The sequence below is a fragment of the Dermacentor albipictus genome, unplaced genomic scaffold, assembly GCF_038994185.2.
Source record: "Dermacentor albipictus isolate Rhodes 1998 colony unplaced genomic scaffold, USDA_Dalb.pri_finalv2 scaffold_11, whole genome shotgun sequence".
NCBI classification, from domain to species: Eukaryota; Metazoa; Arthropoda; class Arachnida; order Ixodida; family Ixodidae; genus Dermacentor; species Dermacentor albipictus.
In genome coordinates, this window is record NW_027225565.1 from 12,742,683 (window position 1) to 12,756,612 (window position 13,930).

At 47.5% G+C, this 13,930-nt stretch overlaps 1 protein-coding gene across 1 annotated transcript in view; it reads left to right on the forward strand.

The window, feature by feature from the left end:
- Nucleotides 1–13,930, forward strand: part of LOC135914971 (zinc finger protein on ecdysone puffs-like) — a 113,633-nt gene that overhangs the window by 4,802 nt on the left and 94,901 nt on the right. The window lies entirely within an intron of this gene.

Sequence of the window (13,930 nt, forward strand, 5' to 3'; positions counted from 1 at the left end):
ATTTCTGAAGGTGTTGCAAGAGGTTTATTGTTTACATATCAAGATTTGGTAGTTTCCTCGTTCCGTTTGTATACTGAGAAGTGCGCATGTGCGCAAACCGGTCGTACGTCACTAATGTACATCCTGTTCCTGCTGCTTACTATTGGCTAGTCGCTCATAGCACTTCCGGGCAACGAGCGATGAATTCTAGATTTGCAGAACCAAGCGATCACGCGAGAAGACCGAGCGATCGGTTCAAGCGACGGCCCGATCCGTCGCTCGTAGCTGTCACGCACAAAATCGCGCTCATGGGGTTTAGCCTTTAAGATTCGGCCATTGGAACAAGTAAAACTGAACTAGTCGTAACTGCTGCCTTGAAAGTTCTCTAAACGCCTCTGACTGGACCAGCTGAGGTTAGTTGCAGGAGGCATATGGTACTGAAAGATAAAAAACAGCGCGATGGCCTTTGTGGCTTTTCGGGCAGAAGAAGGACCTCAATCTCAAGCGTGGGACATAACCTGTGGCATAATTCTGCTGCCGTTTGGGCACAAAAGCAGGAAACTGAAATACGAGTCGCGCAACCTTATTGGGAGTGACTCTTCTGATATAGCAAGCTATGCTGTTGGTATACAGTAGAACCTTGTTAATACGTTTTGGAAAACAATGCAAGAAAAGGTACCTCATTAAAACATTTTTGTGGGTGAGTTGGTGCATACTTGATTTGAAAATGCGCACAGTGCAAACACATGCGACCACAAAGGAACTAGGACGAGACACAAGGGCCTGTGTGTTGTCCTCGTTCCTTTATGGTTGCATGTGTTTGCGCTGTTAGAATTGTCAAATAAATATATGTGAGAAAAATTGTACTAACCGAAAAACATACCATCTGAAGTGACTAAAAAATTCGACACTCAGCTGTAGTTGACATTTACGTAAGGAGAATCGTTGTGCATGAGACGCGTCAAGCTGGTGGTGTTTCGGCGGCTGGAGACACGTTTTATTGTCTTATTGCATGGTGTTCTAAGACAGCGATGGGAAACTGAAACAAACTTGAGTTGGTTGGTGATGCCTGATGCCACCGAACTGAAATGTGACGCTCACATTGTGTCGCCTGCAGCAGGGAAGAATTCCAGATTTGTATTATCACCTGCTAAAAGCATGCAGTACGCTACCAATGGCGCTATGCCTCACGCGCTGTAAAACATAGGTGAAGATGCTCATCGCAATAGCCATGGAGGTGATAGCTGTGAATGCGGCATGCGATGACCCAGGAGATTTGCCGATACTGGAATAATAAAGAGAGTGCGCGCCGGCATTTTTACATGATATGGTTGGGCGAGTATTGCGGTGATGCTGCCGTGGCGGACTGCTATACAGTAAAACCTCGTTAAACCGTACCCGCTTGAACAGTAGTTTAGTTTGAAAAGTAGTAAAATCAAATCCCTGACTCAGTGGCCATTGTATATAATGTGTTTCGTATCCGCATAAACCGTACCAACTTATTGCATACGTATCGGTTAACACGTAGTGTTTCCACTTTTCGTCGCGCAAACACGGTGGTGCGTTGTCTCCATCGGGCGGCCTGGCAGAAAACGTGCCTCAGAGATCAGAACATTGGCCTCCAAGCACCCTGTGCGTTTGCATGTGAAGCCACATCAACATAATTTCGGTGCCGTGCCAGAGAGCCAAAAGGGCGTTGTGGCATCGTGCATACAAGGACTTGAGTCATGCCGAAGCTCGGATAAAAAAGTTGCCGGGTGCTCAGCATAGACGAAAAATTAGACATTGTTCATTCTATCGAACATAACATGAAGTTGGCTCTGGCACGCGGCAGTGATCTACTCTTGACCACTGTGTGTGGCATTCAGAATGCGAAGCAGTTCCTTGGCAGTGCTGCTGCGATTGGGAAGAGATGTCGGCTACGAGGTTCGCGCCATCGTTGCCTTTGTGGTTGCTGAAGGGTCGCCTGGCGACAGTGGTGAGAGCGAGAAAGAAAGTGACAGCACAGGTGATTCAGGCCTGGCAGTGGCAGAAGCTGCGTGTTACGTCAGCTTAATGAATGCAATCGTCGCTACTCAAACAGCAACTTGCAATGAAAAAGGCGCCCCACGACTTCTGCAGCGCTACCGCCCGCGTGCCCGGAGAACATGCAATGTGAACGAGGAATTTGCCATGCGAGTGTTTGCTGAGAAAAGGGGGCTGGCTGAAAAGCCGACTCGCAGCTTCAGTAAGTTTGAGGCCACTGTCGTGGCCTGGCAGCAACGACAGTGGCCTCAAACTTACTGAAGCTGTGAGCCAGCTGCATGAAACAAAAACACTTTTGTCCCGCAAAGTGAATAAATACTGCGTATCTTTTTCCCCTTTCATCGCACTCTCGCTGAGTTCAGTCTTTGACAGGTAAGTAGGGGACCTCATGCTATTTCGGTTAATCAGTACTACTGTTTACTACGTACTGTATTTACACGATTGTAAGTAGACTCGAATGTAAGTCGACCCCCAATATTGCGTGACAGAAAAAAAAAAGGAGAGCATACCCGAGGGCGCATTCGATAACGAAAATTTATTAGCAGTTGACATGGTCATTAGACTACTCGTCTTCACTAGTGCTGCCATTGTCATCGTTGCTACGGTCCCACAGCGCGTCGATGGCAAACGACCGCATCTTGCGGAACAGCAGCCCACGCCGAATGCACCCAACCACACGCAGCCGTCAGGGAGGCTCTTTAGACAGGTTCGGTTGGCGTAATTTTTCGGTCTTCTGCCGCTAATCACTCGTACACACGGCAGAGCAGGTCCTTAAAAGGCGAAAATCCAGGCTTGTTTCATGACCATGTCGCACTTCACTGGCAGGGACTGATCACGCATTTCAGCGACGTACGCTTCAAGCTTAGCCTACAGCTCCGGAAAGCGTCCAGACTTCGGCACGTGGGAAATTCCCCACTTGCCGTCACAAATGAAAGTTTCGGTTCACTGCAGTCTCCACTCTCGCACCACCCGTTCAGAAACATTGAACATGTGGCCCGCTGCGCAGTGATTTGTTTCTTCGGCATAAAGGATGGCAGCCCTCTTGAGCGCTGTTGTGAACGTGTGCCGAATGATTAGTGGACCTGGAGCACTCATGGCGACTGAGGAAGCATAGAAGTAGCACATAGCTGGCAGTCAAGTGGAATGCGTCAAACCAATGCCTTTCCTCAAACTATATATACAGAAAGAGAGGCTCGCGAGCTGTGTCTACCGATACTACCCATACTCCTTGCAAGCGCCGCCGTTCTGAGGGTGCCGCCGCGAATGCAACAACGGCGCTTCCATCAACGAATCCCCCATGAGTGTTGTGTGCACTGTAAAACTCTCAAAAATGTTGAAAAACCCTTCCGAAAAGCGAACAAACACGCGGGATAGTGAAAAGCTACGGGTAGGGCCATAGAGCATACATAAATTTGTAACTACAGTTGAACCTCGCTACAACGAAACTGACGGGGCGCGCGAAAAATTTCGTTAAAGCGAAATTTCGTTGAGGCGAAAACAGGCCAAAAACACTGTCAGGTTGGACCACATAGTCCCAAAACATCATTTATTTCCAAAGAAGTCGGTCAGCTTCTTCTGCTTCTTTTTTTTTGCCACGAGTGCAGTGGCGCGGCTTTCGCACTCGGTGAACAGTTGCATCGCGACGTCGTCATCGTGAGCACCGAAAAATCTGCGGATCACATCAAAAGCATCCATCACTTTTATTGCAGGTGGTGGCGCTAAGTCCTCCGCGTCGCTGTCATCATCCGATGATGCGTCGTTGTGGCGAACGCCCTCAATTATAGCTTCGTCACTCAGCTCCTCGTGAGCTAGCACTTCACTGTCAACAGCGATGTAGTCGCCGATGTGAACATCGGCCGGCACATCTCCGGAGTCCTGAAGGGCTGCCCATGCCGCATTGGCCTCTGTGGAGGGTGGAGCAATTGTACTGCAGCCTTCCTCGTCCGACGTGGAGTTCGCTGCCAGTTGAGCATCGGAGTGAAAGCCGGCGTGCACAAAACAGTTGTAGATGATACAGTCGAACCCGACTATATCGAACCCGTTTACATCGAATTATTCCATATATCGAACAATTTCTGGACACGGTATAGTTACAATGAGTATATATAGCAAAAATTACGCATACATCGAACAAAACTAGTAGCGACTCCCTATATATCGAACGTCAAACGGCGAAAAGTGCCCCCGGAAGTTGGCTTTCCCTCGCGGTGAAGGGAAACCCGGCGGCGCGGCTCCATCCAACCGCTCTCCCTACGTGACTGCGCTACCTCGGAGCCGCCGACACCACCCTACAAAAAAATGATCCTGGCCCGTCCGCCCGCAGCGCTTGCTCCGACAGCCAATCAGAGGCTCTTGTGCCCTCGTCGTGCAAGGTGGCGAAAGTGCTAGTTGTCTCGCTGCTTATCTGATTCATTGTGTGCGCGTTCTCCCGCAGTGTTGGCGTGATGAGGCGGCAGAATTCGCCTTTCATCGTGAAGCTCGAAATAATAAACCGGGTCGAACGCGGTGACAAGTCGGATGTCCCCGCAGCGTGCAAGATTTCGAGGAGCACTCTCAGCACGATCTTGAAGAATAAGGGGGAGATTAGGGCTAAAGCGGCTGAACTCACGACCCGGTGCCTGTGGCGCCCAACGCGTACGCGCGGCCGTGTACGAGTGGTTCATCCGAAATTGCTTAAGCCGTACCGACTTCCGCGTGCTCGGTGATGACTGTAAATTCTGATTAATGCGATGAAGCCGTTGTCGTTGCCGAAGTTTGGAGCGAGGTGTCAGAATTTCCGGAAGCTGTTGACAAATCAACGGTGGACGAGTTTGTGAGCGCAAATGATGGTGTTGCGACCACAGGAGAGCCCGGAAACAAAGACTACATTGCCGGCATCGTGCCGAGCACAAGTGAAAATGGGCACAACGAGGAAAGCAACGACCGTCTTTGGCCCACATCCTCCGAAGCGATTGGTGCGCTCGCACTAGTCCGGTGCTTCTGCGCGAAGGCGGAATGTTGCGGCCTCAGCTGCTCCGACTCCTTAGACAACGTGGGGAAGTGCGTGCCTCGCACGCAGCGAAATTGCCCAAGCAGAAGAAAATGCAGGTCTATTTCGTGCGAAACGAAGCTAGTTTCATCAATAAAGTGATTTCATAAATGGTATGTGCTTTTATGGCATCCAATTATTTAGCAGGCTTATATCGAATTATGCTCTATATCGAACTGATAGGCGTTTTTTTGCGAGTTCGATATAGCCGGGTTCGACTGTACTGCGACTGGTTGCCGTCCACGCTGCTGAGACCATCTGTACAGCCATGTACAAATCCACTTCGATTGCCCGACCGGTGTCGATGTTTAACACCAGCCGCTGAATCAGTCGCTGTCGATAAGCGCTTTTAACGCTATTGATGATACCTTGATCCAGCGGCTGGATTAAAGCCGTGCAATTCGGCGGGAAGAATCTTACTTCCACGCTTTGAAGCTGAACGTCTTCAACGTTATGCGCTGAGCAATTGTCGATGAGCAAACAAACCTTACGTTTCTTTGCCGTCATGTCACGGTCGAAAGCGGTTAGCCACTCTTTGAAAACGGCCCGTGTCATCCAAGACTTCTTATTGGCAACATATTTGACGGGCAGGCTCTTGCCACCTTTGAAGCACCGCGGCTTCGCACTTTTGCCTATCACCAGTGGGCAGCGCTTGTCAGACCCGTCCATGTTGCAGCACAGGAGCACAGTCACACGCTTTTTGCTATGCTTCCCTCCGCTGCATGGCTGGCCCTTCATGTGAAGCGTCTTGGAGGGGAGGAGCTCGAAGAAAAGTCCCGTTTCATCGGCATTGTATATGTCTGATGTGGCATATTTCTCCATTAATTCCGGCACAGTAGCTGATGCCCAAGCAGATGCAGCGTCGGCGTCTGATGAGGCCGACTCCCCACACAGCACTTTAGCGACGATTTCATGCCTGGCCTTAAAACGGGTCAGCCACCCTGAGCTGGCTTTGAAATCATTGATGCCCAGCATACAGGCATAGCCAAGTGCCTTTTGCTGCAACATGTTTCCGCTGACCGGCATCTTCTTTGCGCGCACGTCGAGGAACCACGTGTACAGAGCCTTCTCAAGGTCCTCATGAGCCGCTTGCGTCAGCTTTTTCCGCTTCGCGGATGTCCCCGAAGAAAGAGCTTGCGCTATCGCGTCTTTCGACTTCAAGATCGTTGACAGCGTGCTCTGTGAGATGCCGAAGTCCGCTGCAACATCTCCCTTTTTCCTGCCACTGGATGCCGCGCTGATAATCCGTGCCTTCTCTTCAAGCGAGAGGAACTTCCGCTTTCTAGATGAAGTCGCCATGCTCGCATTCATTACAGCGCACTAGCAGCACAAGCACGAGTGAAAAAAACTAGGGCAAACGCGCTGCTGTTGCCAGGCTGCTGCGTCCTTTGGCAACGGATTGGTTGCGGCTCTGAATTGGATTGGAAGAAAACGGGAGCTTGCCCCCGCGCCTTGTCGCAAGGCAGCCAGCCCGATAGTCATCAACACCAAGCTATGGCGGTGATCATGTGCGTTTCAGTGAGTGGATTAGTTTGGTCCAGCGAATGTTTAGCGAAACAAAGCAGCGTGGGCCTATGGAAGTACATAGATGGGCGGCGATATGCTTGTTTTATTGTAAGATATATTTTTAAATCGAGCTTCGCATAGCAAAAATTTCGTTGAAGCGGAAACGCGCCCCAAAAATGGTTCGTTGTGATGAGAAATTTGTTCCATTACTTTGTATAGCGAGCTGACGGGGAATTGGAAATATTTCGTTGAAGCGAAAATTTCGTTGAAGCGACGTTCGTTGTAGCGGGGTTCGACTGTACATTGTAGCTCCCGTTGGTCTCGCTTTTTTGGTGGTGCCATGTTTTGGTTTCGATTGTAAGTTGACCCCCCCCCCCCTTCAGATTTTCAAATAAAAAAAAAAATAGATCGACTTACAATCGTGTAAATACGGTACTTTTTCCGAGCTTCAACTACGGTTTAACGAGGTTTCACCGTACTGTTCTTCACCACGCGCGCCACATTTTCTTCTTTACATGGGATCTAGCGGCCTGGAAATGTATCATACGATCACATTCCGGCGATGTGCTGAATGTTGATGCCGAAAAAAAACTTTTCTGGGAACATATGAACCTTTAAGCCTAACTTTATTGGGTCATTTTTTGTGTGTTCTCGATTGCAAACGTTGGTGTCAGCACATCGTATGTAATGGGAGCGTATAAATTAGTTTATACTGGTCTATAATTTTTCATTAATTTGACTTTGGTTAACTCAATTTTTCATTCATTTAAACCCTAACTGAAGGCCATGTCTGATGTCCATGCATTTCCATGGGGAAAAACTTTTATTTAGATCCTGAAATTGGCCCTCATCAGATAAATAGAACTTGATCATGACCCCAGTTGCCACTGCATTTTTCTTGGCGGTGCTGGGGAACAGTTCAATAATTGATATGTTATCACATGCTGAAATTACTGATTTTCTCCCCTCCTTTGGCATATTTCAGCGTTAAATTGGCAGCTCACAGTTGCTTTATTTACCTGATTATAAGGCATGCCCTTTTTCCAAAATGCGAAGATTGTGGGATCGTTCTCCATATGCGGCAAGTTGTTTTTTCATCCACTTTCATTTCCATTATGTTTCCATTTATTAAACAAGTAATTTCCCCTATCTTGTCCTTGGTGTCAGTGTTTGTTGGCTTCTTCTGATGGGACTAATAAAAATTGGGCCCCTCGGTTAACCCCCTTTCTTGTCCATTATATAATGAGGGTCTCGAATCTGGCAACATTGATGCCTTCACCTAAGATCAAGTTATCGTGACGCATGCGGTAGAAAGGATGTTCTACATCCGCCGCCAAGGTTTGAGAGTGGTGGTGCTGGCTAACACTCCCAGGGTTCTACTAGGAAACATAAATACCCAAGAAAGTGGATGGGGAAACGGCGCCGTGGTAGCTTGATTGGTAGAGCATCACACGCGAAATGCGAAGGTTGTGGGATCGTTCCCCACCTGTGGAAAGTTCTTTTTTAATTTAACCCCCTTCTTTTCCAAAATTTCCTTTGTATAGCTATGGGATACAAAACTATGGTTGAGGCGTTGGACATCATTCACAGTCATCTATCATGTTAAAATGAAATGCTGTAAGCGCAATGGGGCGGTGTTCGAACAGGCAGGGCCGTCTGCAACACGTTTCTGTGCAGTGTTGACTGGCTGCATGTTCATCTAAACCTAGACTGCGCAACCGCTGTATGAGCCGAGGTGGTTACCTGCTGCTGCTTTGAAGGATCATGAAATTTAGGGACTTTTTATTTTCTGTTTGGTTGGTTTCTTATGGAGCGGGGCTTCGTCATGGTGCCGGTGTCGTTGGCGTGCCATTTTTGTGGAAAACTTGGCGAAGGAACTTCCTCCCCTTACCGAAACAGGTGTAATGGTGGGGTGGTGAGGGCTGTGTGAATGAAGGGATGCTAACTTGCAATCGTTTGCATTAGCGAAAGTACGATTCTGACAGTTTTGACACAAGAAACCCCATAATTTTTACGATTCTGACCAGTCATGTTAGGGAAAGCGAACGGTTTGCTTGCTTTAGTGAAAACACAATTCTAACCAATCACCCAAGGGCAAGTGGACGGTTTTAGTTACGAATGCATACCCACCAACCCTCCCGATTTGCCCGGGAAACTCCCTTTTTTTTACTGAACTTTCCGATTGTACGATCACTGTCTTGTATCTCCCAAAAAGTGGTCTCTGTTCGCACAATGTTTTTTGTGAAACCGGCACCACGGAATCTACAGCCATATCGTAATCGTCAGCATCACCAACAACGGCCGCACTAGCACCGTCGGTATCATAGACTAAACAGCCGACTACGGTGCCTAGTAAACCAACCACAGCCAGAGCCAATGTAGCTCTTGCATTTCATGCATGCCTTCCTCCATGGTGCATCTCGTGGCTGCAGCTTGTCTGTATGATTAGTGTTGGCTAGGCTGTGTGTGTGCGGTGCACCGTGTAAAGTTGCAATCCTCGTGTGCTTGATGCCATGGTGCTACAAAGCCCAAGAAAAGGTATTTGCAGAAGTTTTTGCAATCTTATACTTCTGAATTTTCGTGCCTTTTGACATCATGAAAAGAACATTTGTAAAATGTGTAGATACGACATCAGCGTGTCTCATGGTGGCAAAGGAGACTTGAAACTGCACATTTCCACGGTGAAGCATCAAAGCTATGTTCGCATCGCTGAGCAGCAAGGCAATATACTGAATTTTCTCCGGAACAACTGCGGCTACAGTGTCATACATGTGGAGTGCCTGTTTACGGGATTCTTTGTCGAATGCTACCTACCCCTTAGTCTCAGCGCCGATGTTGGGCCTGTTCTACAGAAAATGTTTTCGAAATGCGACAGGGCGAACTGTTAGAGATGTGGACGTAACTCTGAAGAATGCGGAGCTAGCCAACCTGAAATTTATTTCACAGGCATCGCTCTCGAGTCTTCGTTTCTTTATTCAGTTTCCCTCAGCTGCTGCCCCGAGATTCCAATGATTCTGCTGAAGATGCTTTAGATGCTCTGGAAGCTGAGTTTGCCACACTACAGAAGTACAGTTTTCAAGAAGACATTCTGAATGAAGTAAGGTGGGACGTGCAGTGGTCTATGGTTGGAAAAATGAAAAACGCTGATGGAAAACCTGTTTCACCGAGTTGCTAAAGTGATACTCGATTTACTCGTGGTACCACATAACAAGGCAGAGTGTGAGAGGATTTTTAGCACTGCACGAAAAACCAGGACTGAATTCCGCTCATAGATGTGCAGCGCAACCCTCCAACACCTGCTGCTAGTGAAGGGCCGTCAGTCTGGACCATGTTTTGAGCAAAGCAACACCGACTAATTTTTGAAGTGAGCAAAGTCTGCTACTGCAAGGTCCCTGCAAAAGGACTCGCCGCACACTGCCTGAAAGTTTGAATGGACCCCTCTTCTCCCGGTCCCACTGGAAGTTGAAATAGTGGGCCTCTTCGATTTTCGGAGTTCTGGCCGCCCGCTGGCAGCCAGATGGCAGCCAGCTAGTTCCGGTTCTGACAGGAAGTCACGTGGGCTGGGATACCAAGACAACCCGAACCTGCCCGAAGTTTGCAAAATCGAACGCCGGTACAGCTGGCCAAATGTAAACATGCTACCAGCATGGCAGCGCCCGGCGAGGCCGGCGTGCGCTCGGCGTAGTTGGCCCATTTATGCGTTGCCAGCTTGAAAATATATAGTTGCATTCAGGGATACGATCACTTTCGCGCGACACGGCGCAGGACGCGTACTCGGCCAACCTCGCCTTGCGCAGCGCAACAGATGGCCTCCGACGAGGCGGATGACAAGACGCGAAATCGTGATTGCATACTCGAAAGCGATGGCTGGAGGATCCCTGCTCGCAGCGATCACGTCGACCACCGGCAACATTGATGAGTTAGCTTGTGTCATCACAAGACATGAAAAAGCAGGTTATCGGGTACGTCTAATACGCATAAAATTTAGCGCCGACCTGCTTGGGCTTCGATTTCAGAAAGTTTGTTGTGGCTGGTGGTGCTTCTCATTTAAGGAGCTGGGGACGCGGCTGGCGCGTGAAAATGCACGTCGCTTGTGACCAGCGAAACGTTCCACACGAAAAACAACATTGGTCGCAATCACGCGAGCAATAAGCCAATGTACGTGTGTCTAAATGTACAGAATGCAATCAGTGTATTCTTAGATCAACGGCCTGCAGTTCAAACACATATCGGTTTCGAGCTGCCACCTAAGCATAGGACGGAGAGACGGAGCGAACACGGGCTAGCTGCAAAGCCTTCGCTAACTGCAAAGAAAGGAGAGATATACATACGCGAGATATGTCAAAAGGAACGCCACCAGAGAAATACGAACCCAAAATGTACTGCAGTGCGAGCGTCTACAACTTGCGTGGAGCACTATGCAGATAACATGCACGCATGAGAGCGCGGTGCGCTGTTCACCGCCGCGAAGAAGCAATCAGGGGACACACACATATATACACGCACACAAAAGCTTCAAACGGTTCCGCACGGCTCGTATCACACCGCTTCGCGATGCAGAGCGGAGCGTTAGCACCTAAAAAGATAACGCTAGAAGTAAGGAAATCCGAAGATGACCGTAGACAGTTGGCTGAGCGAGGTAAGTTTAAGTCCTCAAGCGCCCGCGTTGCAATCCGTAAAGTCCCCGTAAAGATGGCCATCGCCTCTTTTAGTCGTCTGCTAGCTAGAGAACTTCCAGAGAGCAGCCAGACCAAAATTGTCCTGGCAGGTTCTGGCAGCCCGCGGGTAGCCAGAACCGTCCAGCGCGAGCAAAACTAACGCCCGGCGGAAGTGCGTAGCGCGGTGGGCGGAGCAACCCGAGAAAAACGAAGACGCTCTGGCTGGCTCTGGCAGCCCGCGGGTAGCCAGAAGTGGAAAATCAAAGAAGCCCTGTGAATGAACCCTCTCCCCTCCCGGTCCCACCGGAAGTTGAAATAGACGAAGAAGTTAGAACATAAGTACAGTGATGTTTACAAAGCGGTAAGGATGGCAGGATAAAAGCTGCATAACGGCAGCTTGACTAGTTTCACCTCCCCATGAACAACAAACAGCAATATGGCAAGATATTTGTTGTACATACTTGTGGCAAGGTTAATATATACTACATATTCACGCACAGACACACGCACGCGCGCGCGCACACACACACACACACACACGCACACACACACACACACACACACACACACACACATGCATATACCCATACATATATGCAAGAAAACCAGAAATAAACACTTTGAAATGGCATAGAAATACTTTTCAAGCGACAAAACAAAAAGTTAACATTCACAGAAATTTTTGCAGTAATGTGGTCTTGGATGTATGATGTATGTTTGCATCACTTAGATTATATTTGTTAAGTGTTGAAGGAAGACGGTAGGAGAGTGCTTGAAGGCCGTCGTTAGTCCGAGGATGCGGGACTTCCCAGTGTTCAGTGTATCGATTTAGGCGAAAAGGACTCTGCTGCAAGTTCGCAATGTTTATGATATGGTTAGTACCCTTAATGTCACGTTTAAAAGAACACATAAGTTGATACTCGTAAAAGTGGTATACTCATAAAATTTTAACTTCCGGAATATATCACGCGTATGTGCATTGTAAGGCAAGTCTGAAGTGGCACATAAGGCATTCTTTTGAAGTGAAACTAAATTACCTAATAATTTCTTCGTACTATTTGACCAGACGAGGTTGCAATAGCACATGTGAGAAGCAAATAGTGCGTTATAAACCATAAGTTTCTGTGGTATTGGTAGTAGCCTCTGGCATCTGCGCAACATACCTAATGCTTTACTGAGTTTATTTCGTTGGCAATCAATGTGGTGGTCCCATGGCATCAATTCATGAAAGATAACACCCAATGTTTTTGCTGTAGCGGAAAGTTCTATTTTTGTGTCATTGAGTGTGAGGCACTGGGTGAGATCACAAGGCGTGGACTTAGCTCTAAAGAGGACCGCTTTTGTCTTGGAGCAGTTTAACTGGAGAGAATCTTTTACTGAACAGTTACATATCCTGTCAAGTATTTCATTTGCAACATTCATGAGTTCATCCTCCTTAGTTCCTGAGAATAAACTAGTATGAACTGCATAAATAATAAAGTTAATCGAATCATCAATATTCACAATGTCATTTATATAAATGATAAATAGAAGTGGTCCGAATATGCTACCTTGAGGCACACCTTGCTTAATGTGTTTAAACGAAGATAATTTTCTATTTATTGATAAGCATTACTTTCTGTTGATTATGTAACTTCTAATTAAATCTAAAGCTATTCCGCGTGTACCATAACAGTTCAATTTTTGTAGTGTTCCATGGTTAATTCTGTCAAAAGCTTTTGAGAAATCAAGGAATACTCCCAATGTTAGTTTCCTCGTCTCTATATTTATCTAAATTAGTTTTTTGTTTAAGAAGAGCTGTTTCAGTCGAGCAGCCTGACCTGAAGCCATATTGACATGGTGTTAAGACAGAATACTTGTTAAAGAAAGGCAGTCATCCTAAGGAGAATAATTTTTTCTAAACCTTTTGAAAACAGTGGAAGAATTGAGATTGGTCTATAGTTACTTAAATTTTCCCTTTCTCCGCCTTTGTACACCACAAATAGTGAATGAACCCCCCCCCCTCTTCATTGGCGCGAATAAAGTCCCGATTTTTGATCTCGCCAGGTTGGCAGGTATGCGAATGTTTCAAGATTTCGCCCCATACTTTAGAAACAGCCTACCATCAGAGTTAGTGCAGGCCAGTGTCATTCGCATGATTTGCATCATGATGGTTACCGCTACATTACCCCTGAAGTTTTCATATAGGAGTGACGACTGAACTGTGTGCTGATTTCAGACAAGTTATTTTACATGCTAAGCTAGAGGCAACAGCGTTTTTGCGTGTCTATACACCGAACCTGTCCAGCTCGAATTAAACTGCTTTGTACATAACTTTTGTCTTCTGCTTAAGCTATGCATTGCTGCAAGGCCTAGCCACAACAAGAATGCTGCCTGTGCAGTATGAAGTGCGAGATTTTGCTCTGTACCCACCATAGTGGCTCGGTAACTATGATGTTCTGCTCCCAGGCGCAAGGTCGCGGCTTCGCTTCCCTACCACTGTGGCCAGATTCCAGTGGGGGTGGAACGTGAAACTGCTTGTGTGCTATGCTCTGGATGCAAGTAACTCTAGGTGGTTAGAGTAAAAAAGGGGTAGCAACAACTTGATTTGGACGAGTTGGTTCACCTTGAAGGTATATTGAAGCAGCATGATGGTACGAGGACAAAAGATGCACAACAGGACTAGGGTGACATAGCGACAGGAAACTGCAATGTGAGATGTGTTAAGCAAGTTTGGAAATTTCTGTTGTGTACG